General features: G+C 40.9%; 1 long non-coding RNA gene across 1 annotated transcript; it reads left to right on the forward strand.

The window, feature by feature from the left end:
• The first annotated feature begins 687 nt into the window (after positions 1-687).
• On the forward strand, positions 688-26363 carry LOC118676604. Its single transcript, XR_004974163.1, has 3 exons — positions 688-758; positions 2661-2707; positions 25829-26363. It is a non-coding gene; the product is annotated as an uncharacterized LOC118676604 (long non-coding RNA).
• The last annotated feature ends 342 nt before the right edge of the window (positions 26364-26705 follow it).

A 26705-nucleotide genomic window follows, 5' to 3' on the forward strand; every position in this document is an offset into this window, starting at 1 on the left:
CACCCAACATCCACAACATGAAAGGCATTCTTACTGTTATTGCCACAGTCCACAGTAATGCTGTCTACTTCTGGAATGAGCAAATAGTATGCCTACACACGCTTGAACATACCCACCCATTCACACATGCATGTGCTCATGTACACATGCATGGGTGGTTGCACAGGAGGAATGGTGAGCACTGGCCAACTGCCAGCTGGGAAACCCATGGTAATACTGAGCCTCGGGCACTGGGAGCCCCATGGATCAGTTCACAAGGCAGCAGCTAAACATCAAAGAGTGTCGGAATTGTTCCAGAACTGGGGGAAAGGGTAGCTGTAACCCTGAGGTCTTGTGACACCAGAGAATAAATTGATGCATTTCCTTGGGATTGAAAGAAACTCTAGGTGGTATTTGAACAACTGAGCCTAAGGACACAATGAATTGGCCAATGAGGGAAAGGGGAATAATAAAAAATATATAATAGCTAGTGCTTGATTTAGATAGCAATATGAGTGTAGTTACATTTTTTCAAAAGGACTGGGGATCAGCACCTTCTTTTCAGCATCTAAGAGCAAAGAGACAGCCAATTTCTTGAATTTGAACTTGCTTATTATAATCCCTTATCATAAACCATCATTCTTTATGTATTGATTTCTAGCCAACGATTAACCAGATGTGAACTTAGAGCCTTGATAATCGCCAGGGAACTCATTCAACGGAGGGATGCCTGCTAATTTATGAACAAAGCAGGTATTTACAGACCCCTTCAGCCTCAGGTGAGTACTTTTCCATCCAGGTGGCAAAAGAAGTAACAAAACAGTGCTCCTATGGGCCCTGAATGTGAGCTTGTGAGCTTGTGCTGACCATCTGGAAGGGTGAGAAGGTCTAGACCTAATGGGAGATGATTCAATGCCAAAATTGTGAGAACAACCACCTGCTTTGAAGGGTTGAATTCAATGCCTATGTCCCCACATAATAGGATTACTAATAATATTGCCATTCATCGATGTATACATTATACTTTAAAATTTTTTATATCCATTATCATGACAACTTTTTCTGTATGATTATGTTTATAAAGTTGAAATATGCACTAAACTATATAGTTTAGAGGTGCAAGCTTAAGTAGTGAAACTATATAGAAAATGAAGGAGATTATAATAATGTCAAGAGAATGGTGACTGGGGAGGAGGCAGAAAGTATGATTGGGAAGGGGAATATACAGACCTTCTGGGATGCTGGCCATGTTCTATTTCTTCACTTGGGTGGGGCTGACACAGAAATTCACTTTGCAATAATTTGATCTGTACGTTTACTACTTAAGCACTTTGTGCATGAGTGTATGTTTTATTTTACACACATCAAATGAACAACAACAAAAAAGAAAAGAAAATAAGTTCCTTCTTTTGTGTTATTCCAACCATGATTGGTTGTTAGTTATGGAAATTTTAGGCAACAGATGGCGAACACTATGCAATAAATAATGTGTGACTGTCTTGGAGGTATTTAAAATAAATTGACCTTTCATATCCTTTATTTTAAAAATATCAATCTATATATACATATATATATAGTCCCAGTCTGAGAGTTCCACCAATGGGATAAGGGACTTGCTCAAGGTCATCAACTAAAGTCACAGTTAGAACTTGATCTCAGGTGTTCTGGCTCCACACCTAATGCTCTTGAGTGATGATACTAATATTCCATTCCCAGCTTTAAAAATTCCACAAATGTCTTTACTTCAAATGCAATTGGAGAACTGTCCATTGATTATCAAACTTTCTTTAAAAGATGAATAATTGGTGCTGAACTAGTTAGAAACGTCAAAGAAAGTGTCACTTAGCTTTGTTGAGTTAAGTCAGTAGGAAAGATGTGCCTGATTTCCTAGTAACAACAGCATCTTGAAAAGTAAAATATTTTACATGTAAGATTCAATTTCATTATAATGTGTTTGTACACCTTATATATAATGCCCATTGTTAAACATTTAGAAAAATTCAGGAGAGATGAGGAAGGAAATAAAATCTACCCACAATCCCAGCTTTCACAGATGTTAAATTTGTTATGTCTCTAATCTATATTTCCTTATATGTATTTGCAAAATTAGTGTCTTAAAAATACAGATTTGATTTGAGGTGAAACTTGCTTTAAAAAAATCTTAACAATAGATTGTGAATATTTTTTCATATTCAAAATTTTTCTGTAACATATTGTTAAGGCCTATGTAATATAGCATGGTATAAATGAATGTGTTTTAAAAAATGTACCATTTTTGTTGGCTATTTGTTTTTCCCCCAATTATGGCTATTATAAATACTGTCATAATAAGCTCTTTTTTTGGTAAATAAATCTTTACACATACCCAGTATTATTTCCTTAGAATAAATTCGTAGAAGTGAAGTTATTGGGGCTGGGTCCAAGGGTATGCACATTTTAAAGGCTTTTGCTATATTTTCCAAATTGCCTTTCAGATAAATTGTCTCAATTTATGCTCCCACAGGAGAATATAAAAGAGTTTCCCCAAGCCATGCTAATGCTAGATATTCTAATTTGAAGTGTAATTAAAAAAAAGATTTTGTTTACTAGTAAATTTTCATTTTTATGTGTTTTTTTTAGCCCTCATGTTGATTTGATTCCGTTAGTCCTTCAAGTAAAATTGTATGTTATCTCTCCTATAGGAGTCCTGATAATCAAACATGAATCACAGGACTGAGATACCTCACATGTACGTACACATTTAAAAACTTCCACTTAAAACATGAAGGGAATCAATTGTTAAAGAAAAGGGGAACTGAATCACTTATTTACCTAACTAAACACATTCACATATTGTTAAATACCTAATGATTATTCCAAGAAATGGGAAGTCAAAACAAGCCCAGTGTATCAATTTACCAAATTCAACAAACTCATTGGCAATGTGCTTACAAGACCCTATGGGGGACAGCAATCATGAATAGATTAGACAGCCCATTAGCTTATGAAAAGAGTTGTCAATGCAATCATAATCTATTTGCCTGAATTTCACTGGCATTTTTTTCTGAGTTTATGGTGATGGAAAGCTATTTCCACATTCCTACACAGGCACTCAGCAGAACAATGGACAGGTTAAATCCTAATAAAACAAATATTGCTATGATGCAAATCTTTCTCTAACTGAAAGAATTTTGGGCCCCAGGTGGAATTCCATTTATTTGAAATATTTTTTCATATGATAAAATCCAAACACAGCAAAATAATCAGAACAATGCACTGGCCTACATTCTACCGGGATTTGACATTAGTGATAGCTTGATTAATAAGGCTTTTGGAAAGAAATCTCCTTTGATTAAAACATCAGCCTGGAGGAGAGCAGTATGCTTTGTTATTTCAGAACTCTTGAGGGTGGAACTAAGGTCAATGGGTGAAGTAACAGAGAATCTGATTATAAATATAATAAGGAATAGATTTCTAACCATCAGAGTTGCACCAAGAAAGGTTGCTTTTTGAGGCAGAAAATGCCTTTTTCCCCTTTAAGGTCCACCCTTCCCACTGGAGAAATAGATAAGAATGTAGAAGAGGTGTTTCCTTTATTGTGAGGCCCAAGGTCTGGGTTGTTAGAGGGGATCCCATAGACATAGTTGGGGTGGGTTGCTCTACCAGGCAACAAAAAACATGAGAAATTCCAAGTTAATATTTTTCAAGTGACTTATTATTATTTTGAAAGTATATTAATCAAATACAAATTGCATAGGTGAGGGCCATCATCAGTGAGTTAGGACAAGTGTCAGATTAGATGATTTACCCAAATCTCAAAAGCATATATTTCTGTCTCACAGAAGCTTCACTGAGAGCCATATGGTTCTCCAAGGCAGCTCCCTTTCAATCTGGACTTAAAGATTCATCCACTTTAATGTACCTCCTCAGTCTCAATATATGACTTATAGGGTCTCTGTGGCAAGGAAAAAGAAAGCATGAACAACTCACATACACTCTTCTAGGCATCTACATATGTCACTTCTGGGCATTGTCTATTGGTCAGAACTAGTCACATGGTCCATTTTAGCTGCAAAGGAGAGTGGGGAATACAGTATTCCTGTGTCCTTAGGAAAAGAAGTGAAATGTGTCTTGGGAACTTATAGCATTACCTTTGGCCAAGGTGTTCACTGGCTTTCTTTACTTTTATATCATACCTTGAAAATATGTGAACTTTGTTCCATTATAGAACAAACTATACATGACTTTTGCCTTACCACATAAATAACTGATTTCATCTAGTTTTAGTTTGATTTCATGTAGTTTCTTCACAATTGCAAAAAAGGTTTGTCTTGTCCGAGAACTTGGGGGTATGTATTCTCCATATCCTCTCTCCCTCTTTTTTAAAAAATATATTTTTAATGATTTCAGAGAGGAAGGGAGAGGGGAGAGAGATAGAAACAGCAATGATGAGAGAGAATCATTGATCGGCTGCCTCATGCATGCCCCCTACTAGGGATGGGATCAAGCCCGCAACCCAGGCATGTGCCCTTGACCAGAATTGAACTTTGCACCCTTCAGTCCGCAGGCTGATGTTCTATTCACTTAGCCAAACTCACTAGGGCTCCATACTTTCTCTCTTGATACTGTATTCATTTGGAGTAGGCTTATTAAATACGGTTTCTGAGCCTCTAATATAGTTCTAACAATTTTCTGACTTTAAGCTCTGGATTCCTTAGTAGTGGGCCTCCTAAAGAGAAGTATAGTAGTTTGCTAGGGCTGTGGTAACAAAGTGCCACAAACTGGGAAGCTTGAATAGCAGAAATGTATTGTCTCACAGTTCTGGAGGCTAGAAGTCCAAGATTAAAGTGGTCCTTGTGAGGGCTAAGGGGAAGAATTGGTTGCATACCTCTCTCCTAGATTCTGGTGATTTGTTGGTAGTCTTTGGTATTCCTTGGCTTGAAGAAGTATCTCCCTAATCTATGCCTTTATCCTCATACGGACTTCTGCTTGCTTGTGTGTGTTTCTGTGTCCAAACTTCTCCTTTCCTAAAAGGACACCAGTCATATTTTGTTAAGGGCCACTCTCATTTTAACTTGATAACCTCTGAAGAGACCCTATAAATTCACATTTTGAGGCAAGAGACCTGAGTTTAGATCCACTTTTTTTTTTTTTTGAGTCTTTGTGTTTTAATCTGTAAGAAGAGGTGGGTGGGCTGGTGAACTTTGAAGTTCTAGCCCAGCCGTGGGCAAACTATGGCCCGCGGGCCGGATCCAGCCTGTTTGAAATGAATAAAACTATTGAAAAAAAAAGACCGTACCCTTTTATGTAATGATGTTTACTTTGAATTTATATTAGTTCACACAAACACTCCATCCATGCTTTTGTTCTGGCCCTCCGGTCCAGTTTAAGAACCCATTGTGGCCCTCAAGTCAAAAAGTTTGCCCACCCCTGTTCTAGCCTGCGCTCTGAGCCTCTGTTATACATCTGGCAATGCTATCTACACTAATAAAAGAGAAACATGCAAATTAGCCATCACTCCATCACTCTGCCACTCAGCGACACCCACCAGCCAATCAGAGCAACTATGCAAATTAACCCAACAAAGATGGTGGTTAATTTGCATACACAGGCATGGAGCAAAGACTGAGGATGACTGAAGATGGCTGTGGCCATTGAGCTGGAGCTAGCAGGAGGCTTGGGTTGCTCCTGGTGATGGAGGAAGCCAAGCTTCCCGAGGCCTTGTACTCCGCTCAAGGAGTGGCTGGGGGCCTGGGTCGCCAGGGGCAGCCCAGGCTTTTATTCCACCCTGGGCTCCACTGGAGGAGCTGGAAAAAAAAAAAGGAGGGGCTGGGAGCAGCGGGAGCGAAGAAGCCAAGCCTTGCTGCTGAGGCTAGACCAAAGGCCTGGGTCCCAGGTGCCAGAGGAAAACCAGTGGCAGGAGCCAGGGGAAGGAAGGCTTATTGCACGAATCTTTGTGCAATGGGCCACTAGTGAGACATAAAGGCATAATGATGGAAGAACTCTTGAGTAGAAGGAACTATGGCCTTTCTGGATTCCTAATCTCCTACCAAAGCACAATATAAATATAGGGAAAAGAGGCCTCACATTGTGGTTCCTGTGCTGTGGGTCTCATTCTGGCAGGCAGGCTTGAATGCAGGCTTCCTCTCTATCTCCCTCACACACATATACATATATGAATTCAGCTTGATTTTTAGCTAGAGGAGGGAGATACTTTTAATAGCCGAGTGGGTTTTTTTTATCTCCTCTTTTTGTTTTCCTGGAAAAAGATGAAATCATCCATTTATTTTGGACCAATTACAAGCACTAGAAAGCACAGGAGGAACAGAAAGCTTGGTCACAAATAAATATACACTGGGGGCGGGGAGGGGAATGGAGGAAACTGTTATTGATTGGCCTTGTAAAATCTACTGCTGAATCAATAGCAATTTCTGGAAATGCCAGACATTTATTTTGTGTGGCTTGAGCAGCAGAGAGAATAATAAACATACTTATGAAGTGGATCTCTTGACACTATTTCCTTGAGCCCCTTATAATAACACATATGCATACTGGGGATGATAGCCATACAAGACATAGTGAGTTGCCCACCCCCAACATCTCCTCTGTGTTGGACATGGCATTGGAACACCTTTCTATTAAAGAAACAGAGATGATCCATCCACATGAAGATATGAAAGATGTATCCTCATCAGCTATGCAAAGGTAGGCCTGGGTCTGTTCTGATGTTCAGGGAAGAAAATCAGATGCTGAAAATGTTGGACCCTCCCTGGTCATTCTGAATTTCTAGACCTGTTCTCTCATCCATACTTCACACAGTCTCTCTCAGAGCTCCATTCATTGTTTCTTTCTAACAATGGGCAGCTTAATATGAGTGGATGGTCCCTCACCCCACCCTTCATTCTCAGCTAGTACCTCTCCTTATTCCCTGTGCAAGGGCATTTGATAACCTTGCTAGGGCTGTTAGGCATAAGAAAAAACTCAGGAGTGTTTCAGGAATAGGGAAGTTGCTCAGTCAGTGTGCCTCAGTATAGTAAAAATAGCCACCATTTATTGAGTACTTATGTGCTGTGTACTTGAACCATGACCTCATTTATTTTTCACAAAAGCCTTTATTACTATTCTTAAAAAAAAAAAAAATTGGTGGGTATACTGAGCTTCATTAAGGTTAGATAAGTTACCCAAAATCAAGACTGAGCTAGATTTGGACTCAGATTTTATATTCTAGATTCTAGATCCTATATTTTATATTCTTTCTAATTTGTTTTTGCCAGCTTGATTTGTAACTGGGATTGTGAGAGGTGAAGTCATAATATGCAGAGGGCCTTGTATTCCTGCTGAAGGCATGTCAACAGTATTCCTGTGCAATAGGCAATGTATGAAGGTTTCTTTGAAAATATAGTGCAATCAGAGTTACAGTTTTAAAATATTTTTATTGATTTTTAGAGAAAGAGGACAGGAGAGGGATAGAGAGATAGAAACATCAATGATGAGAGAGAATTACTGATCAGCTGCCTCCTGCACTCAACCCTAGTGGGGATTGAGCCTGCAACCCACGCATGTACCCTGACTGGGAATTGAATTGTGACCTCCTGGTTCCTGGGTCAGCTCTCAACTGCCGAGCCACATAAGCAGGGCCAGAGTTACATTTTAGGGAGATCATTTTAGTGCTTGAATTTAAGATGGTAGAGAAACACACAGGCTTGGAAGCCATATAAAAGGATACAGCAGCACACATGATAGGAGGCAAGAGGCTCAGACTAGAAGAAGAAAAATGGAATCACCAAGAGGTGGCTCTTGACTGTCACAAGAGTGGAAAATGTTTCTCCTTCTTCCCACTTTGTTTTATCTCCATCTATGCCTCCCTTCCTAGACACTTTACCTTCTCTTATTTTGAGATAGTGGGAGGATTCCCTGGAGAATATTTATTCCCAGATTGGCCTCAAAGTCAATCTCAATGATATTGTTGGACACAAATGCCTGCTGAGCTGGGAATAGATGGAGATCACTTTTCCATCCTGTTTCCTTAATACATCTCCATTTAGTATGGTGCTGCTAAGGAGAATTTGAACTACTAGTTTAGATGATGGGAGGTGTTCTTTCTGTAAATTGTTAAATTTCCAGAACCCTGGCTGTGTCCCATCTTTTCATAATGAACCTGTGGTTTTGTGAGACAGTCTTATGGCTCTGAAAGCCACAGTATGTTTTTCCCTTGAAATCTGACTTGGTGCTGAGATTGACTCTTTCCCTCCAACTACTCAGCTATCTTCAGAGTCTAAGTCAATCCCCAGTTCAAGATCAGGTCCTGGAAAATAGCTTCCTAACTACCTGAAGATAGAAGATCAAGGGACGTCTTGGATAGAATATTATGTGAGGAGCCCTGTGAGTTAATTTTTCAGATGTTCTTCGTGCAGGTATTTTGTGCCATACCCTGTGTCAGGACCTAGGAAGGTAGTCAAGAAAAATCATACAGATTTAATTTCTCAAAAAGCTCACAGTCCAGTTGTGCCATAAGTTCAAGTTCACAAATAACCTCTATACAAGGTAGTATTCAGTCCATACCACGAAACTTCCACAGACAGTGTAGGCCAGGTGAGCTCAAAGGGAAATGGAAAAGATAGCAGTTTTTGAGTGGCCCTTGAATGAGAAATAAAACATTTTTAAAACTTTGGGGTATTCGGGAGAATGAAAATAGCAATATGAGGCAGTGAGAAAGCACAGTGTGTGAAGAATCCCAGAGAGGAATCCAATTCACCGAGATCCCAGTTCACTGGGATTCACAGAGCCGGTTGAAGGGAGAAGAAAGAGATTGAAGAGGTGGGTTAGAGTTAGAAAAGACCTTAAACACTAGGCTGATGCAACAACTCTACACACAATAATTTGACACCCAGAATGAAATGGAGCAATTTCTAAAAGCTATCACAATTTATATATAATTTAAATGTCTCTATAATTACTAAGAAAAATGCCTTCATAGTTTTTAAAAATTTTAGAAAAGAAATCTCCAGGCCCAGATGGTTTCACTGAAGAAAACTTTCAAACATTTAAGAAAGAATTAACACCATTTTTACACAACCCCCAGAAGACAGAAGAGGAAACAATACTCAATTCATTTTATAAAGATAGTATTACCCTGATAATAAAACTAGACAAAGTATGAATAGAGAACACTGTAAACTAGACTAACATCCCTCATGAATATGGAAGCAAAATCTTAAAAAGAATAGAATGGAACAAAATAGAACAAAATATAAAATAGAATTTAACAATTATGAAAATAATTATGCACTATGACAAAGTAGAGTTTATTTCAAAGATGCAAGGTTAGTTCAATATTAAAAAATTAATTAATGCTAATCTACCATATTCAATGCTAAAGAAGAAAAACCACATAGTCATATCAGTCAATGCAGAAAAAGTGCTTGACAAAATTAACACTCATTTATGATAGAAACTCTCAGAAATCTAGGATTACAGGAAAATTTCCTCAACTTGATAAAGACCATCTACAAAAACCCTATAGCTACTATTATATTTAACTAGAGGCCCAGTGCATGGATTTGTGCATGGCGCAGGGTGGGGGGCATTGCTCAGTATAGCCTATGGGGATCTGGCTGAAATCAGCATCCAACATCCCCTGAGGGCTATAGTAGTGCATGAAGTGGCAGGCAGCTGGGGAGGAGCCACTCCCGCTCATCCTGGCCTCACTCATCCCAGTTAGCTGAGCATCTATCCATCTCACCACTCCCCCCCCCCCCCCCCGAATCTTCCACTGCTGTCCCTTGTATCTCCTGGTCTGCTGTACCCAGCTATGGAGAAGTGAGTCCCTAGGGTGGAGTTCCTGCAGCCTTGCTTGGGGTGCAGTCTGAGACTCGGAGAAGTGGGGTGAGTGCCTGGCTCAGGGCAGACCAAGGAGTCACAGTATCTGCGCAGCAAGGCTGCCCACTTCATGCACTATCCTGCAAGTCCTGGGGTGGCTATGGTCTGATAGAGGAGGCGGGCACTAGGGACAGAGTTTGTGGTCTCTTTTTTCTCTCTGTCCATCCCTGAGTTCCAGCTGCCTGGGGAGGATGTGGCTGAAGGGGTTGATGGGGGTCGGGGTGCCACACCTCTGGAGCAATGTCTGGGGAGCAGTGGGATTTGGGCCAATGGCTCGGCCTCCCAATATGAACTGCAGCTCAGCCCCACCCACTTGTGATCTTTTATAGATTCAATCGCCTGGTTCTCTTTTTGTTTGTCCAGGTTGACTACCCCTTGGTGGTCAGTGCACATCATAGCAACTGGTCAACTGGCTTAGGCTTTTTATATATAGACTAGAGTCCCAGTACACAAAATTCATGCACTGGGGTGGGGGGGAGGGTGTCCCTCAGCCCAGCCTGCACCCTCTCCAATCTGGGACCCCTCTGTGGATATCTGACTGCCGGTTTAGGCCTGATCACTGTAGGATCAGGCCTAAACCGGCAGTCGGACATCCCTCTTACAATCCAGACTGCTCGCTCCCAACTACTCACATGCCTGACTGCCTGATTGCCCCTAACTACTTCTACCTGACAGTCTGATCACCCCTTAACCAACCCCCTGTCAGCCTGATCAATGCCTAACTGCTCCCCTGCCAGCCTGGTCCCCCTCAACTGCCCTCCCCTGCCAGCCATCTTGTGGCAGCCATCTTGTGTGAGGGTGTGACAGTCAATTTACATATTACCTCTTTATTATCTAGGATGGTGACACACTGAATTCTTTTCCCTCACATCAAGAATGAGGCAAGGATGTCTACTCTCACCTCTTTTATTCTTAAACTTGGAACTTCTAGCCAATATAATAAGTCAAGAAAAGGAAATAAAAATAATAAAAATCAGAAATTAAGAAATAAAGTTGTTCCTATTTATAAATAAAATTATTATCTACATAGAAAATTACAAGAAATCTAAAACACACACAACCTCTTGGCACTAATAAATCAGTTCAGCAAAGTTACAGGATACAAAATAAACACACAAAAATTTATTGTATTTCTATGTACATAGACATAAAAAATGCCACTTCTGCTCAAAAAAATTTAAATGTTTAAATGTAAATGCAACAAAAACGTGTGCAGGATTTGTACCTAAAAACAACAAAATATTAAGGAAAGAAATCAATGAGATCTAAATAAATGGAAAGATGTACCATTTTTGTTCATTGACTGAAAGACTGAACATAGTTGTATTATTTCCCCATTTCTGCTTTAAAAAATTACCACAGACTTAGTGGCTTACACTAAATGAAAATCAAATTTTTGGCAGTTCTATATTTCTAAAGTCTAATATGAAATCCAAGTGTTTCTGGTTCTTTCTGGATACTCTGAGAGGAAAATCTACTTCCTAGCCTTTTCAGCTTCTAGAAGCCACCTGCATTCCTTGATATATGGATCCTTTTCTATTTCAAAGCCAGCAGTGTAGTACCTTTCAATCTTATTCTGACCTCTGCTTACATAGTCATATGTTCCTTTCTCTGACTCTGACCCTCCTACCTCCTTTGCATAAAGACCTTGTGGTTACATTGGACCCACCTGGATAATTCACAAGAACCTTCCCCTTTCCAGGTCCTTAGCTTAATCACATTGGCAAAGTCACTTTTGTCAGATAAAGTAACTTTTTCACAGTTTCCAGGGATTAGGATTTAGAAATCTTTGAGGGTCCATTATTCTACCACGTTAGTAAAGCTGTCAAATTTCCCTAAACTGATGTACAGATTTATCACAATTTCTCTCAAAAATCACAGTAGATTTTTGGTAGGCATCAACAAGATTATTCTAAAATTTATATGGAAAGGCAAAGAAACTTGAATAGCTAAAACAATTTTGAAAAAGAAGAATAAAGTAGGAGGAACTTGTCTACCTGATTTCAAAACATATTATACAGCTACAACAAGCAAGACTGTGTGGTATTTGCAGAGAAATATACTCATAAATCAATGCAACAGAATAAGAGCCCAGAAATAGACACAAACAAATATTTCCATCTGTTTTGGACAAAGGTGCGAAAGCCCTTGGGGTGATAGAAATATTCTCTATCTTGACTGTATTAACATCAATATATTGATTATATATTATACTATCATTTTACAAGATGTTAACACTGGATAAAGAGTACACAGGCTCTCTCTGTGTTATTTCTTACAACTACATATGAATCTACAAATACCTAAAGGTAAAAAAGTTTAATAAAAAAGTAGTTCAAAGGAGATTCAAACTAGGATGGTGATAGTGGTGGTAGGGGTGTTTTCAAGGGGAGGTGGTGGAGAAAGGCATGAATGAAACAATGTAAAAAGCTTTTAGCTATTCTTATTCCCCAACCTTGGTCATGATATGTCTAGTTTGACTGTGTTGTTCACTTGTCACTGAGTGACAGAGCATCTCTTGTTTGCTCACTTACTTGATAAAAAGAATGGCGAGGGACTTCTTCACCTAGTGTCCATTGTTGACTTGGAGTATGTCCTGCTCTGATCTATTTCAGTGGCTTCTGGAGAAAAATCAAAGAGACAGTCATTGAAGGCTTTGAAGGGCCGAACTATCTCTCATTGATTCCACTATCAATGCTTAGAGAAAACACACAAGAAATTTTCTGAAACTCTCCAAGGCAGCAGGGAAGTGGTAGTGGAAGCAGGATGGGCATGAATTGTATAATACAAGCATGCCTGTTAAGCCCATAGCATTAATACAGTGAAAGAACAAAAAGTGAAGAAACACTGACTTCCAGAATGAGTGTGAGGTTATTCTGTTCATTCTCCTTCATACCATGTCTGTGTCTACACACATACTCCACCTTCTGGGATGAGTCAAGCTCAGAACATGGGTATTATAGACCTCTGAATTAGGGAAGGAGCTTTTGCAGAGTTGATCTGATAGCTTGATGTTCAGTTCCTGGGAAGGTTTGGAGGACAAAGGTTCTGGAGGGTTTTGTCCTGCTTTCAACCTGTAGCCTAAGCAAAAGGAGGCCTGATAAATCTTAGTGTCCCAGCTCACAGGAATCTGACTAAGGTCTGGGGCCCAGGCCCAAGCTTGTGATGGTAAGTGGCTCCTCTGCCTGACTTTGCTGTTCCACGGCTCCCTCAGGAAGCAGCATGATCTTGGCTTGAGGGTTTGGATCCTGGATCCAGATTCCTGATAGGGAAGGAGAGGGTTATCAGCCCCATTTACATGCTTTTGTTATTGTTTTGTTTTATTTTGAATTTTACCCCTTTGTTTTGCTTTATTTTAGTTTTGTCTTTGATTGTTTGTTTGGTTTGCTTTTGGTTTTGAGTAAATGACAGCAGATTCTCTAAGTGTTTATAATGGTCTATATGCTCTAACCCCAAACTCTACCCCTTATATCTTCCCCCTTTCTCCCTCTAGTCCAGCCACACCTGACTCCTTACTGTTCTTTCCACATAGCAGGAAAGTACTACCTAAGAGATTGTTTCTTTTGCTGACTCCCCCCATCCCATATATCCATGTCTCAGGTCTTGACTTAAATGTCACACTTTAGGAAGATTGTCACTGAACATCCTATGTAAAATTGTATCACTCTCCCCTCAACACTTCTTATAACCTTCTCTGTGTTTTTTTTTATTTTATTTTATTCTTCAAGGCACTTGTAGCCATGTAACTCTCTAACATATACTGTATGTTAGTGTCTGAGTTCCTCAATGAGAATGTAGGCTTTCTGAAGGCAGAGCTCTTTGTCTGTTTTGTTCACTAATAAATGTATCTAGAACAGAACCTGGCATACAGTAGGCAGTTAATAAATATTTAATAAATGAATGAATGGAATGAGGGAGTGAATAAAATTCTTCCTGGTGCTATGTAGGACATATGTATATATAATTTTAATATATTAAATATACTATTACTGTAATGATTATTAAATATAGCAATATTTATGTTTCTATTTATTATTTATTAAAACCTACGGCTTTGATAAGAACCTTGAACTGGAGTTTGAAGAGTTGGAGTCACTTCTGGCTTCTTCAAAACCGATCTAATGGGAAAAGCATTTCATCTCCTTGCCTTGATATCAACATTTGTGAAATAGGTGTAATATTTCCTGTGTACCTCATAGGATTATCATGAGAATCTAGTAAACTATTAGACAGTGATGTGTAAAAATGAAAAGCAAGTCAACACACTCAAACCTCTGCAAGGTTAAAACACTGGTATATTAATGTTTAGTTATCATGTAATGAAGGAATTCAGAAAGTGACCTTACTTATCCGAATGGTGATAGAAGCGCATAATATGACCGGAGTATTCTGTAGGACTTACTCTTCCCAAGATACTGTGAGGTTCTCTGAGAAACTTATCTTTTGAAACCTGAGTGTTATTTGGGAGCTTATCAGGAGTGTTTCATGAGGGAAAAGGAGAGCAGAGGCCAGCGTGTCATGGAATATTCCTCCCTTTCTTCCATTCCCTCAAGCCCTGTGCTGTTGCATTTCTTGCTGTGTATTATTGACAGAGGAAATGCTGATTCATGGGTCTGAGTTACAGGAAACCTTGTTTCCTGGTGGAGAAACAAGACGGGTGTTGCTGCCAGCAGGCTTCTCTGCCAGTTTCTGCCACATGCCCTTCTCTTGGGCCTGCACCCAGACCGCCTGAGAAGGGGTAGAGCCAACGTGGGCTTAACCAGTGAGGTCACCTTCTCTTGGAACTGAATTAAGCAAAGGCTCCACACTGTGCTTCTCGAGGCCCTTCGGCTGTGACCCCACGATACCTTTCCAGCTCATTTCCCACCACTCCCTTCTTGCACCCTGTGTTGTGGCCACACATGACCACACCCAGTTCTTTTTGAACACCTTGTATTTTCCAATCTCCATGCCTTGGCTCATGACGTGCCCTGCCTGGAATGGCCCCTGACCCAGTGTCGGCTCATTGAAATCCTACCCATGCTTCAATTCTGCTCAGCTGCTACCTGCTCTGGGTAGCCTGAATTCCTTCCACTTATTTTTATTCTTTTTAGTAGGAGTGTTTTCAAATATGCACAAAAGTAGATGAGCTGTATGATAATCTGCTATGTGCCCACCTCCCAGCTTCAACACTTACTTGAGTTCTCTTAAATAACACTTAATGCCTCCTTCTTTGAGTTCTACAATAGCTGTTATGTTTTTGCTTAACCCATATTTACTAAATTGAATGGGAAGAAGATGAATTAGTGGATTTAAAATGCTCTGTTTACTCACCTCTCACACTGAGGAAACTGAGGCCCAGAGAAGTGAATTGATTGCTAAATGTCAAAAGACAGGTCATGACAAGCTGAGACCAGATAATTCTGAAGAGCCTCACAGTCTAATTGGGAGGCATGGATAATACACTCATAACAAGTACATACTACTGGGTCTTGAGTAATATAGGAGTTCAGGTTAAGTGATTAGTAAGTGTGTGTTGAATGAAGAAATTAATCTTCTCTCCAATTGATTAATAAAGATGGCATCTCAAGCTTGGCACTGAGCAGCCTCCTGGTCCTCTCCATTTTATAATCTGATGTCAACATGCTAAGGATATTGGAGGTACGGAATATAATATAATATATGTCACCTAATCTATAATAATAAAAGCATAATATGCAAATTGACCAAATGACTGAACAGCAGAACAACCGTCTGGACAACCCTTGAGTTGACCACCCTATGACACGCACTGGTGCCAGGCCAGCCAAGGCAGGTGCAATGCAATTGGTTGGAAGGCCTTGCCATCACCCCACAATCGCCCCACAGAGGTAATCAATGGGGGGGGGGTCCATGACAGATTGCTCCACAGAGGGAGGCCCAGGACAGCCAAGCAATCATACCCCACACCTGTCACCCACAGAGGGAGGCAACCAGTGGTGGGGGAGGGGGGACAGTGCTGCACAGATGGCAAGCAGTGGCAGCAGTGGGGGTGGGGCCAGCTGCTGGCAGTTAGGGGAAGGAAAGCCCTGATAGGCCCTGATTGCTAGCCAGGCCTAAGAATCCTACTCAAGGGGTCTGGATTGCATGAGGGTGCAGGCCAGGCTGAGGGACACCCCCCCACCCCTATGCACAAATTTTGTGCACCAGGCCTCTAGTTAATTATAAAGGCTAATAAGAGTTAGTGAAAAGTTAAACTGATAAATATTTTATAGTGAATTTTGTGCTATTTCTAAATGGAAGAGAGAGTAGGTATTCTGTATGTGAAGATCCTAACTGCTCCTGAGTTATCTTGAACTAGAAGGCAAAAAGAAAAATTGAGGGAGTCTTAAATTGGGTGATTTGGAATACTTGTGCATTAGATAATTTGGGAGGAAGGCATGAAGAAAAAGTGTGGAAAGACAAAACAAAAAATAAAAGACTGTAGGGGAATAATGACAAATTTTCAGGTTGATCCAGAACTGCCTCAAATCTAGATTTTGGAAGTACAGCAAGAGGTTAGCTAGTTGTCTAGTCCAAGGTGCCTGGATTTACTATATCAAATAAAAGGAGGGATCTGGTCATCAGCTAAGAAGCTATTGCTAGAGAGGTGGAGAATAGAAAATGTGTATGGGTTTTCTTCATAAAATAGAGTAAAAACATAATTTGAGATCCTTTCCTTGAAAAAATATATTTTGAATCAGATTTTTTTCTCAGGGTCACATATAATCAGTGCCTGACCACTGTATTTCCTTGGTTTGGTGACATGGGTGGAGGGGAGAGAGATGCAGGGGCTCCAAACAGGTGTCTACCAGGCACTTTGTCTGCACTGTCTCATTGGCCCGTTAAAATGCTGGCAGTCACACCAACACTGAGGTCACAAAGAGGTTCTGAGGTTCACTAAAGTGCTGGGCAGAATGTGATTTGTAAGCTGTGAAGTTTCTCATTAAAATTGTGACATCTATTATTGCTGGAAGCACAGTCGTAGTAGTCCGATGATAGGAGATGTTGCCTTGAAGGCAAAGGGGGAGAATAAGAAGGAGACAGAGAAGGGTTTTTTAGAATGGTGGGCTCACATTTCACATTTTAGTGTGGGTCAAAGACCTGGGTAAGGAGAACGTAGGGGAGAATTCTGGAACTTCAGCCCCCTCCCTGCATTTGTCACTCTTCATGTCTCTGTGAAGACTATCACTAAAGGTGTAAAAATGAAAACCTGTGGCCTGTCTGACTGTTTTAGAGGTGGCAAGTCAAGGGGTGGGTATATGGGAAGAAGTGGGGTAGTGAGAAATGCTTTACATTCTGTACATAGTCTGGAATTGTGAAGAGGGGGAAATGCGTAGACTTAATGGATCCTGTGGAGAGGAAAGAGAATTTAAGGTTTAGCAGGCAGAAGAATGGAGTATTTCCATCTGGGCTATGGGAATCCTTTCAAATACAGGCAAGAATAAAGAACTGCTAAAAGGGGACCCATGATAGAGGCACCACAATAGATAGGATTCCCTCATAGCAGGTGGTGATCTGCCTTCTAAAATCCATGGGAACACATTTCCTCATAAGGAAAAATATTCCTCCCTCCACCCCACCACACACAGTCTCACCCACCTGTTCATTTACTTGATGAGTCTTTTTTCCAGGGGATGTAAAGCTAAGTGTGGCCCTAAGTCAACATTACACACTTCAAATGTGGTCCTTGGTACAGCAAATCTGAATTTAACACCATCGAGGGGCAGGCCACTTCCTCAGGCCTCTGATGTAGACACATTGGAACAGGATTCAAATTGCTTACCCCTCAGCAACCTTGTGTAGTTTAAAGCATTCACAGAAAATAAGGAAAGGCAGGGCTTCCTTTTTCTCCTGTAAAGGAGTCATCTTCTTCCATACCCTCTTTGCTACTGGATCACAGTATTTCCAAGACAGAAGCCGGAGTGGTGTGAAGGGCATAGTCATGTAGATCCTCAGATTTCCATCAGAGAGCGCAGGTGAAGGCCTGGACCCCTGGAACCTACATCACCAGGAGAGCCCAGCAGGAAGAAAAGGTTTGGGCTGGGCTGAGCAGACCTCATTAGTGATGGGGTTAATCTTGAGGTTAATGTATATTCATTAGATTTTTTTTTTCCTGGTGTCATGTTTCCATTCCTGAGCTGAGAGTTGTTCTGTAGACTTTGCTGTGGATTTAGCTGCATTTTCACTGAAATGCAAGGCCAATCTGTGTACATGAAAACATTCTGAGGTCTTCTCTTTAAAGGGCTTCACTTGAGTGCTTGGGTCAGATGATCAGGCACAGAGAAGGTTCAGAAAGAATGAAAGGTCCGCACTGATGTGCCTGTAAATGTTTAACAGTGTTTCAGGGGAAGGAGCCCTAGCATAGGGTTTGCTGATTTCTATGGTGTAAACGTCCAACTGTGGCTGATTTCAAGCTACCAACATGATGGTCTCTGAGTGTGGAGGTGGGAAGATATGCCAAGGACCAACTTGTATGAGATGGTAGGCGTTGGTCCAGCATTCCCCCAGCCAGCAGTCAGAACAGACATAGCAGAGCTTCCCCAGAGGAGCAGGAGGAATTGGAATTCGGAGACCAGATGAGGCCATTAGGCGGGTGTCAGTGTGGGCAGTGACAGCAATGCATGAAGACAAGCAGGAGATGACAGGCCAGGTGGTAGTCAGCATCAAGCCAGCCATAATAAATGATTACCCAAAGAAAAAGAGCTATTGTTCACTGAGCAATAGTATGTGACAAACTCTGTCTGCATTGTCACTCACTCTCACAGCACCTCTGTCAGGGTCTTTTTATCCCTATTTTACAGATGAGGAAATCGGGGCACAGAGAGAGAAAATGTTGGCCATGTAAGAAGTGGTGGATTGAGAATTCAAATCTCAGGTCTATTTCTTTTATACCATCCAATGGGAGGGAGACTGGGAGCAAGCCTGACAGGTTATGTGGCTGCTGGTGGCTAACTCTGATTCCTGAGAGGGCTGACAGCTTTGTAGAAATAAGGGCAATATTAGATTATGAAACCAGAAATTCAGTACCAGGGACAAGATGAGTCACTGGACTTAGTGTGCAAGGTCAGAAAGGGTCAGAAAGGGATAGATTTGATAGTGGGACACAGCAAAAACCTTCATCCCTGGAGTCGAGCTGAATATTAAATTGGGAATTCTCTGCAGGTCAGCCAATGAGGGTATCAAGCACTAAGTCCTTATCTGGGCTCCTGAGGAAGGACCCTATGGAGGGTGACTGTGTACATCTGGTTTATATCAATATGCTATCTACAGTACTTCAAAATTGTAACACAGTCTATGGAAGCTAACTTGCTAGAACCATCTTATGAGGTATATTCTATTATTATTATTCTCATTTTAAGTCATGGAGAAGATAGGTCACCTTTCTTTTTTTTTTTTTTTTTTTTTTTTTTTTTTTTTATCCCCCCGCCCTAGACAGTCCCCTAGCCTCCCCTATCCCCCAATGTCTTATGTCCACTGGTTATGCTTATATGCATGCATACAAGTCCTTTAGTTGATCTCTTACCCCCCTACCTCCTGCCCCGCAACCCATCCCGGCCTTCCTGCTACAGTTTGACAATCTGTTTGAGGCAGCTCTGCCTCTGTATCTATTATTGTTCAAAAGTTTATAATGGTCTCTATTATCCATGAATGAGTGAGATCATGTGGTATTTTTCCTTCATTGACTGGCTTATTTCACTTAGCATAATGCTCTCCAGTTCCATCAGGTCACCTTTCTAATAAGTATCAGAAGCAAGATTTGAACCTCAGACACTCGCCAGAGCTGAAACTTCCGTTATTAGAGCAAACCATATAAAATGGTCTTCCTTTTAGGCCTTTTAGGTTGAATATTGGTAATTCCACATCATGTTATTTTGACCCTCTAGTACTGAGAATGTCCTAGAAATAAACAGATCTTGCTGCTCCAGTGAGCAGACCCAGTGATTGATCTCAACTGCATTGTGGTGTCCTGTCTATTTGTCATATGTGATAACAGCAGTGATTTTTTCAGGAACAAAAAGGGGATACATGTGTGAGATGTTCAAACCTACAGAAATTACCTGGTCTCCCTTCAGGTAATGGACACTGGAGCGGATTTAGGAAGGTATTGCCCACACTGGTGAGTGGCGTATAGGAAACCAGCATGGTTCTGGGACATGGTGTTGAATCAATGGTGAACAAAGATCTGATGCCTGTGTAAGATTTCACACTGAGATTACAAAATAATCTGGCTCTCCCCTGGTGCGTATACCAATCACCAATTCAACCTCTTGGCAGAGGGTTAACATTTTGGATCAGAGTAAATGTTGGCAGAGCAAATGGTGCTGAGGTGGACAAGTCAGCCTTTGCCCCAATTGTTCCTCCACTGGCTGAGCCAGATGACTTCAGGAACACCGCTTACACCTCTGGGACCTCTGCTCAGCAGGAAGGCTTACTAGTATTCTTCCCAGCTTTCTCTCTAGATAGTTAAAAGGATTTTAACACCTCAGAGAAAGCAAGTTTTGTGAGCTGAGTTAGAAAAAAAAAAACAACATCCCACATTGTTTGAGGTAGGAAACAAAAGGTTTAATCTGGTAGGAAAAAGAGGGAGGCAACATGGCGACTAGTTTGGAGGTCTGGAAAGGTTCACTATCAGTGAGATAGTGGGTGGCTCAAAGGGGAGAGTGACAAAGCACTCCTGACACTCTGCCCAAATCTGGCACAGTGCCTGAATTTCTGTCAAAGCCGCATCCTAGGGCCTCTCTGCTCTCTGACTCAGGGCCGGCACCTGCTGCTCGGGGTGATTACTGCCAGTGGCCACCACCACAGCTGTGGGTTTCCTGCCCCTGCCTGCCCTGGGCCTCTCATAGCCTCATTCCTCCCGGCCTCCTCCCCTGTCCTCTTACTGGAACAACTGTGTATAATCCCCTCTCCCCTTACTTCCCCCTTCCCCAGCACACCCACCTGCCCCTCCTGATTCTGTGCCAGCAGCTGGTAACTGCACAGTGCCAAATCAAACAGATGTGGGTGGTATTGGCCGGCACGTGTAAGCAGACTCTCTGACAACCCTGAACCTGACCAGGGCTCTCTCTCAACTGCTTGAAGGCTGGACGGGCTCTATACAGACAAGTGGTCAGATTCCATTGCCGTTGACTCTCTGTGTTCCCTCCTTGTCCTCCAGACATTCTTTTTATTTCTCTCTGTTCAGCACCTCTTTCCCTTCTTTGTTGCTTGTTTGTGTGTGTGTAATGTTTTGTTTTAATTCTTCCTCATTAATCAACCTTTTAAGGATAACATTGAAAAAAGAAGACAAAACATGACCTTTTAAAATAGGTTTTAAAGTTCAAGTTCTCCAGATTCATAAAAGACATCACAACAGGCCAGAAATTAGCTGGTAAAAGAATAACAGCTGGTCCCCTTCACCGCAGCCCAAGCCCAGGATCTTAAAGATGTCACTTCCTTCCTTCCTTTCTTAGTCAGTGGCATACAAAATTCAAGGTAATTCTCAGAAGTAGGTGCCCTTGCAAGCAAGTGTCTTTGATTTTTATGTTCAATTGGCTAATTCTACTCCCTCCTGCCTATCTGTCTAAGTGGGGATGAGTTGAGAACAACAGCAATTAAGCTCTGAAATCACACTGAAAATAAAATCAGCAGGTCTAGTATCATAACACGGAGATTGCTCAGTGTTTTTTATTTCTTTAAATATATTTTTTTATCGATTTCAGATGAGGAAGGGAGAGGGAGAGAGAGATAGAAACATCAATGATGAGAATCATTGATCTGCTGCCTTCTGCACGCACCCTACTGGGGATTGATCCCACAACCAGGGCATATGCCCTTGACTGGAATCGAACCCGGGAGACCTTCAGTACACAGGCGGACGCTCTATCCACTGGGAGATTGCTCCGTGTTTTTTTTTTTATTGCTTAAAGTATTACAAAGAGTATTACATATGTCTTCTTCTTCCCCGACCCCTTGACATTCCCCCGGCCCCCCCTAACCCCCAGTGTCTTATGTCCATTGGTTATGCTTATATGCATGCATACAAGTCCTTCGGTTGATATCTTACCCACCCTTCCCGCCCCCCAACCCTTCCCAGCCTTCCCGCTGTAGTTTGACAATCTGTTTGATGCTGCTCTGCCTCTGTATCTATTTTTGTTCATCAGTTTATAATGGTCTTTAATATCCATAAATGTGTGAGATCATGTGGTATTTTTCTTTCATTGACTGGCTTATTTCACTTAGCATAATGCTCTCCAGTTCCATCCATGCTGTTGCAAATGGTAAGAATTCCTTCTTTTTTACAGCAGCATAGTATCCCATTGTGTATATGTACCATAGTTTTCTAATCCATTCATCTGCTGATGGGCACTTAGGCTGTTTCCAGATCTTCATTATGGTAAATTGTGCTGCTATGAACATAGGTATGCATATATCCTTTCTAATTGGTGTTTCTGGTTTCTTGGGATATATTCCTAGAAGTGGGATCACTGGGTCAAATAGGAGTTCCATTTTTAACTTTTTGAGGAAACTCCATATTGTCTTCCATAGTGGCTGCACCAGTCTGCATTCCCACCAGCAGTGTTCCCTTTTCTCCTCATCCTCTCCAGCACTTGTCGTTTGTGGATTTGTTGATGATAACCATTCTGACAGGTGTGAGATGGTACCTCATTGTTGTTTTGATTTGCATCTCTCGGATGATTAGTGACTTTGAGCATGTTTTCATATGTCTCTTGGCTTTCTGAATGTCCTCTTTTGAAAGTGTCTATTTAGGTCCTTTGCTCATTTTTTGATTGGGTTGTTTATCTTCCTTTTGTTAAGTCGTATGAGTTCCCTACAAATGTTGGAGATTAAACCCTTATCAGTGATAACATTGGCAAATATGTTCTCCCATGCAGTGGGCTTTCTTGTTGTTTTGTTGATGGTTTATTTTGCTGTGCAGAAGCTTTTTATTTTGATGTAGTCCCATTTGTTTATTTTCTCTTTAGTTTCCAATGCCCTAGGAGCTATATCAGTGAAGAAATTGCGTTGGCATATGTCTGAGATTTTGTTGTCTTTGGATTCCTCTAGTATTTTTATGGTTTCCTGTCTTACATTTAAGTCCTTTATCCATTTTGAGTTTATTTTTGTAACACCAAGAAATCTATGGCATTTCTATACACCAATAGTGAACTTACAGAAAGAGAGACTAAAAAAGCAATCCCATTTACCATCACACCAAAAAAATTAAGATACCTAGGAATAAACCTAACTAGAGAGGTAAAAGACCTCTACTCAGAAAACTACCGAACGTTGAAAAAAGAGATAGAGGAAGACATAAACAGATGGAAGAACATTCCATGTTTATGGATTGGTAGAATCAACATCATTAAAATGTCCATACTACCCAAAGCAATCTATAAATTCAACGTACTTCCCATTAAAATGCCAACAGCATATTTCACAGACCTAGAACGAACTCTCCAAAAATTCATCTGGAATTAAAAAAGACCCCAAAAAGCTGCAGCAATCCTGAGAAAGAACAAAGTAGGTGGGATCTCAATACCAGATATCAAGCTGTATTACAAAGCCACTTTTCTCAAAACTGCCTGGTTCTGGCACAAAAACAGACATAGAGATCAATGGAATAGAATAGAGAATCCAGAAATTGACCCAAACCAATATGCTCAATTAATAGTTGACAAAGGAGGCAAGAACATACAATGGAGTCAAGACAGTCTCTTCAATAAATGGTGTTGGGAAAATTGGACAGATACATGCTCTGTGTTTTAATGTACATTTTTTTCTTATATGTATAAGAAGAGAAACAGCTTGCATTCTACATAGCTTCTAGCAAAAAACAAACAAAACAAAAAACAAAAACACACAGTAACAACACAAAAAACAAAAAAACCTGTCCCAACAGAAAGAAAAAACAACAAAATAAATTTAATAATCCATACAGATTATTTTTTTCAAAATAATGGTCTTAAATGTTGATAATGGTTAGTATCTACCTGAATGTCTCAAAATTTCCCAGACATACATGCCTTTCACATTTGTCAATTGAATAGAAAATGCAAGATTACTGAATCAGCCCTTGGGTAGGTTTCTGTATATGGCTTAGGAGGATGTCAACATTTAAGAAATATTAAATTATAATAATGTGTTTCTCATTTTGCCCAGACTTCCAGGAAACTCTGAGATGAATCTGATGCTTAACCCAACGATTATATTAGCTCTTGCCATTTCTTTTGCCTAAGTATAAATTTATGGTTCTCTTTTTATACCTTAGTGTACATTCTTTTATTTGACAAATAGTCTAAAATTCTTTTTGAGAAAAAGGATGTATACTAAGTAAGGGGAACCCATAAAAATGACTTTGATAGCCACTCTTTTCACAGATCACATAATTCACACCCAAGACTCAATCCAACTTATTTCTCATGGGGGGATTCTTGGTTGTACAGAGTTGCTGTGAATGCGGGTGAGATTCTGTTATAAATGTAATCAATAAATGTTATTTGTGAAAAAAAAAATGACATACTGATGATGATCCATGCCATTTCACTTTTTACCTTTAATTAGTTATTTATGTACTTAGTGTAAGGGCCTCATTAGACTAAATTTTCTGAGGGTAGAGCCAGACCTTCTGTGTCCCTGTGTCTCCCAGGTAGTGGGTGCTAAGTAAGATTCTGTTGAATAAATACAGCCTCGGGGTTAATTTTAGAGGCAATAGGATGAGGTTTCCTTCCCCCCTTTTTCATCCCTTTCCTTCTATGCCTTCCTCAGAGTAGAATCTATTGATGTAATCTTTGCACTCAGGCAGCTCTGAGCTAATATATGGGGCCACTTCTACGGGGCTGGATGAGAAATCATTTTCTTCTCTTTTCCCTCTGAAGCCCATCATAAATATTTTTTTCTTTCTCTACAGTATTCTCTCCCTGTTCCTGCATAATACCCAGTAATGTTCTCCTACATAAATAATAACCACTTATATTTACATAAGCATGGGTAACATTGGCACATTCTTTCCCAAAAGGATTTGAAATGGACATCTTAGAGGATTTTTACATTTTACAGAGCACTCTCAGATGCCGCTGCCGCTGTTATCATGTAATATTTATTGCGTACTTACCAGGTGTCAGGCTCTAGGCAAAGGCTTTTTGTACACTATCTCATTTAGTCCTTACAGTAATCCTAGGGCAGAGCTACTGATAGCTCTTTCAATCTGAGGAAGCTGCAAGGCTCTGGAATTTGCCCAAAGAAGCACAGGCAAGAGGGAGCAGGACTGAGATTTGAACCTTGAGCTCCAGCTATCAAACCCAGACTCCTAGCCTCTAAATACAGATAATCCCTTTGGGTCATGATTTCAACCTAGTGAGACAGGCAACGTGGGGTAATGAACTCTGCTGCACACATGAGAGGAAAGAGGAAGCACAATGCTGATTGAATGCTGGAGATGTTCGGGGCAATATACTTTACTCAAAGTGACCCGTTCTGTCCCTCCAGTCATCCTACTGTATTCTACAGTATCTGTATCTCAGACGAGGGAACAGGAGATGTGAGTGTTCAGTTAACTTGCATAGCCACTGGAGCCAGAAGGCAGGATTTCACCCTGGGTCTGTTTGGCTCTAAAGTCCTTCTTTTTTCCACTGTACACGTGGAGAAACTGGCTCAAGTTCACATGATGGGTTACGGAAAAACAACACTGAGTTCATATTCCAACTAGAGTTTGTTCAACTGCCCTTTTTAGGTTCTAATGTCCTTCTGGGGTCAAAAAGTGCAGTGTCTGCCTTGCTCTTGGGGGCGCGGGGAGGATATCTTATTATGACTTGACAAGGTGAATGCAATTGAATTTCCATCTCATTCAGAGCAGAGAGAGAATAGCTTTGGGAACGAGGCTAGTTTGAAACAAGGGTTCCCGAGGCTAATTAAAAACTAGGCTGGAGCTGTGCTTTTCATTCCTTAAGAATGTTCGACCTCATTAAATAGAAAAAAAGCAAGTGGAATTTTCTGATTTTTTTTCTTTCAGGTTCTGCACGGGGCAAGGACTCTAAGGGCGTGAGACATATATCTACGGCTTCCAGTCCACATGTGTTATAAACAACATTGCTGTGGTAATAAAGACCTAACCTTCTCAGGTGCTGATCACCCTGGCAGGATTGTAACTTGGTAAAGTAGACACACAAGAACATCATACCCACTGCTTCAGGCTCCCAGGCCCCTGCACAGACTCCTCCTGTTGCCACAGGGATGTGGAGACAGTAGACAAATGGTTGGTCTTCATAAAGTCCTCCCTTGGGCTCTTTCACAGACACCTGGAGTGGCCTGGGCACAGGGGTCCAGCCAGAGGAAACAGAAAATTTTACACTTTCTTTATGGCCTGCGGATGAAACAGAAGAGTCTGAAACATTGTTCTAGTGCTCAGACTTAGAGTGCACAGTGGCCCGCAGTGAGCCCGGGGCTACCTGCTCAAGCCACAGAAACGCCTGGGACTGCGGAGACAAAAGAGCAGGCTGGCAGAGGCTTTCAACTGGAAAGCTTCAGGTTTTGAATTAAAACCCTCCATGTACGGGGCCTCCTGGATGCCACGCACTGCGCCAATAGCTTTGCATATATTATATCTAATCTTTCCAGCCACCTTCCAAGTTGATTACTCCCCTCATTCTAGAACTGAAGAAGCAGAGGCTCCAGCTGTGATCTTTTTTGTCATGGTTCTTGGTTCTGGCTTAGTTCATTGAGCACAAGCAAAGGAATCCTAGTTTTGCAAAGCACAGAACTGGAAGGGATGTTAGAGATCATGGTCTACCTTCTGAGGATAATGATAAAAAAATAAATCCAAAGCCATAAGTGTAAATTAATTTGCTCAAACACACACAGCAGAGTGGATGCCTCTCCACCGGGTCTCT

The sequence above is a fragment of the Myotis myotis genome, unplaced genomic scaffold, assembly GCF_014108235.1.
Source record: "Myotis myotis isolate mMyoMyo1 unplaced genomic scaffold, mMyoMyo1.p scaffold_m19_p_2, whole genome shotgun sequence".
Lineage (NCBI taxonomy): Eukaryota > Metazoa > Chordata > Mammalia > Chiroptera > Vespertilionidae > Myotis > Myotis myotis.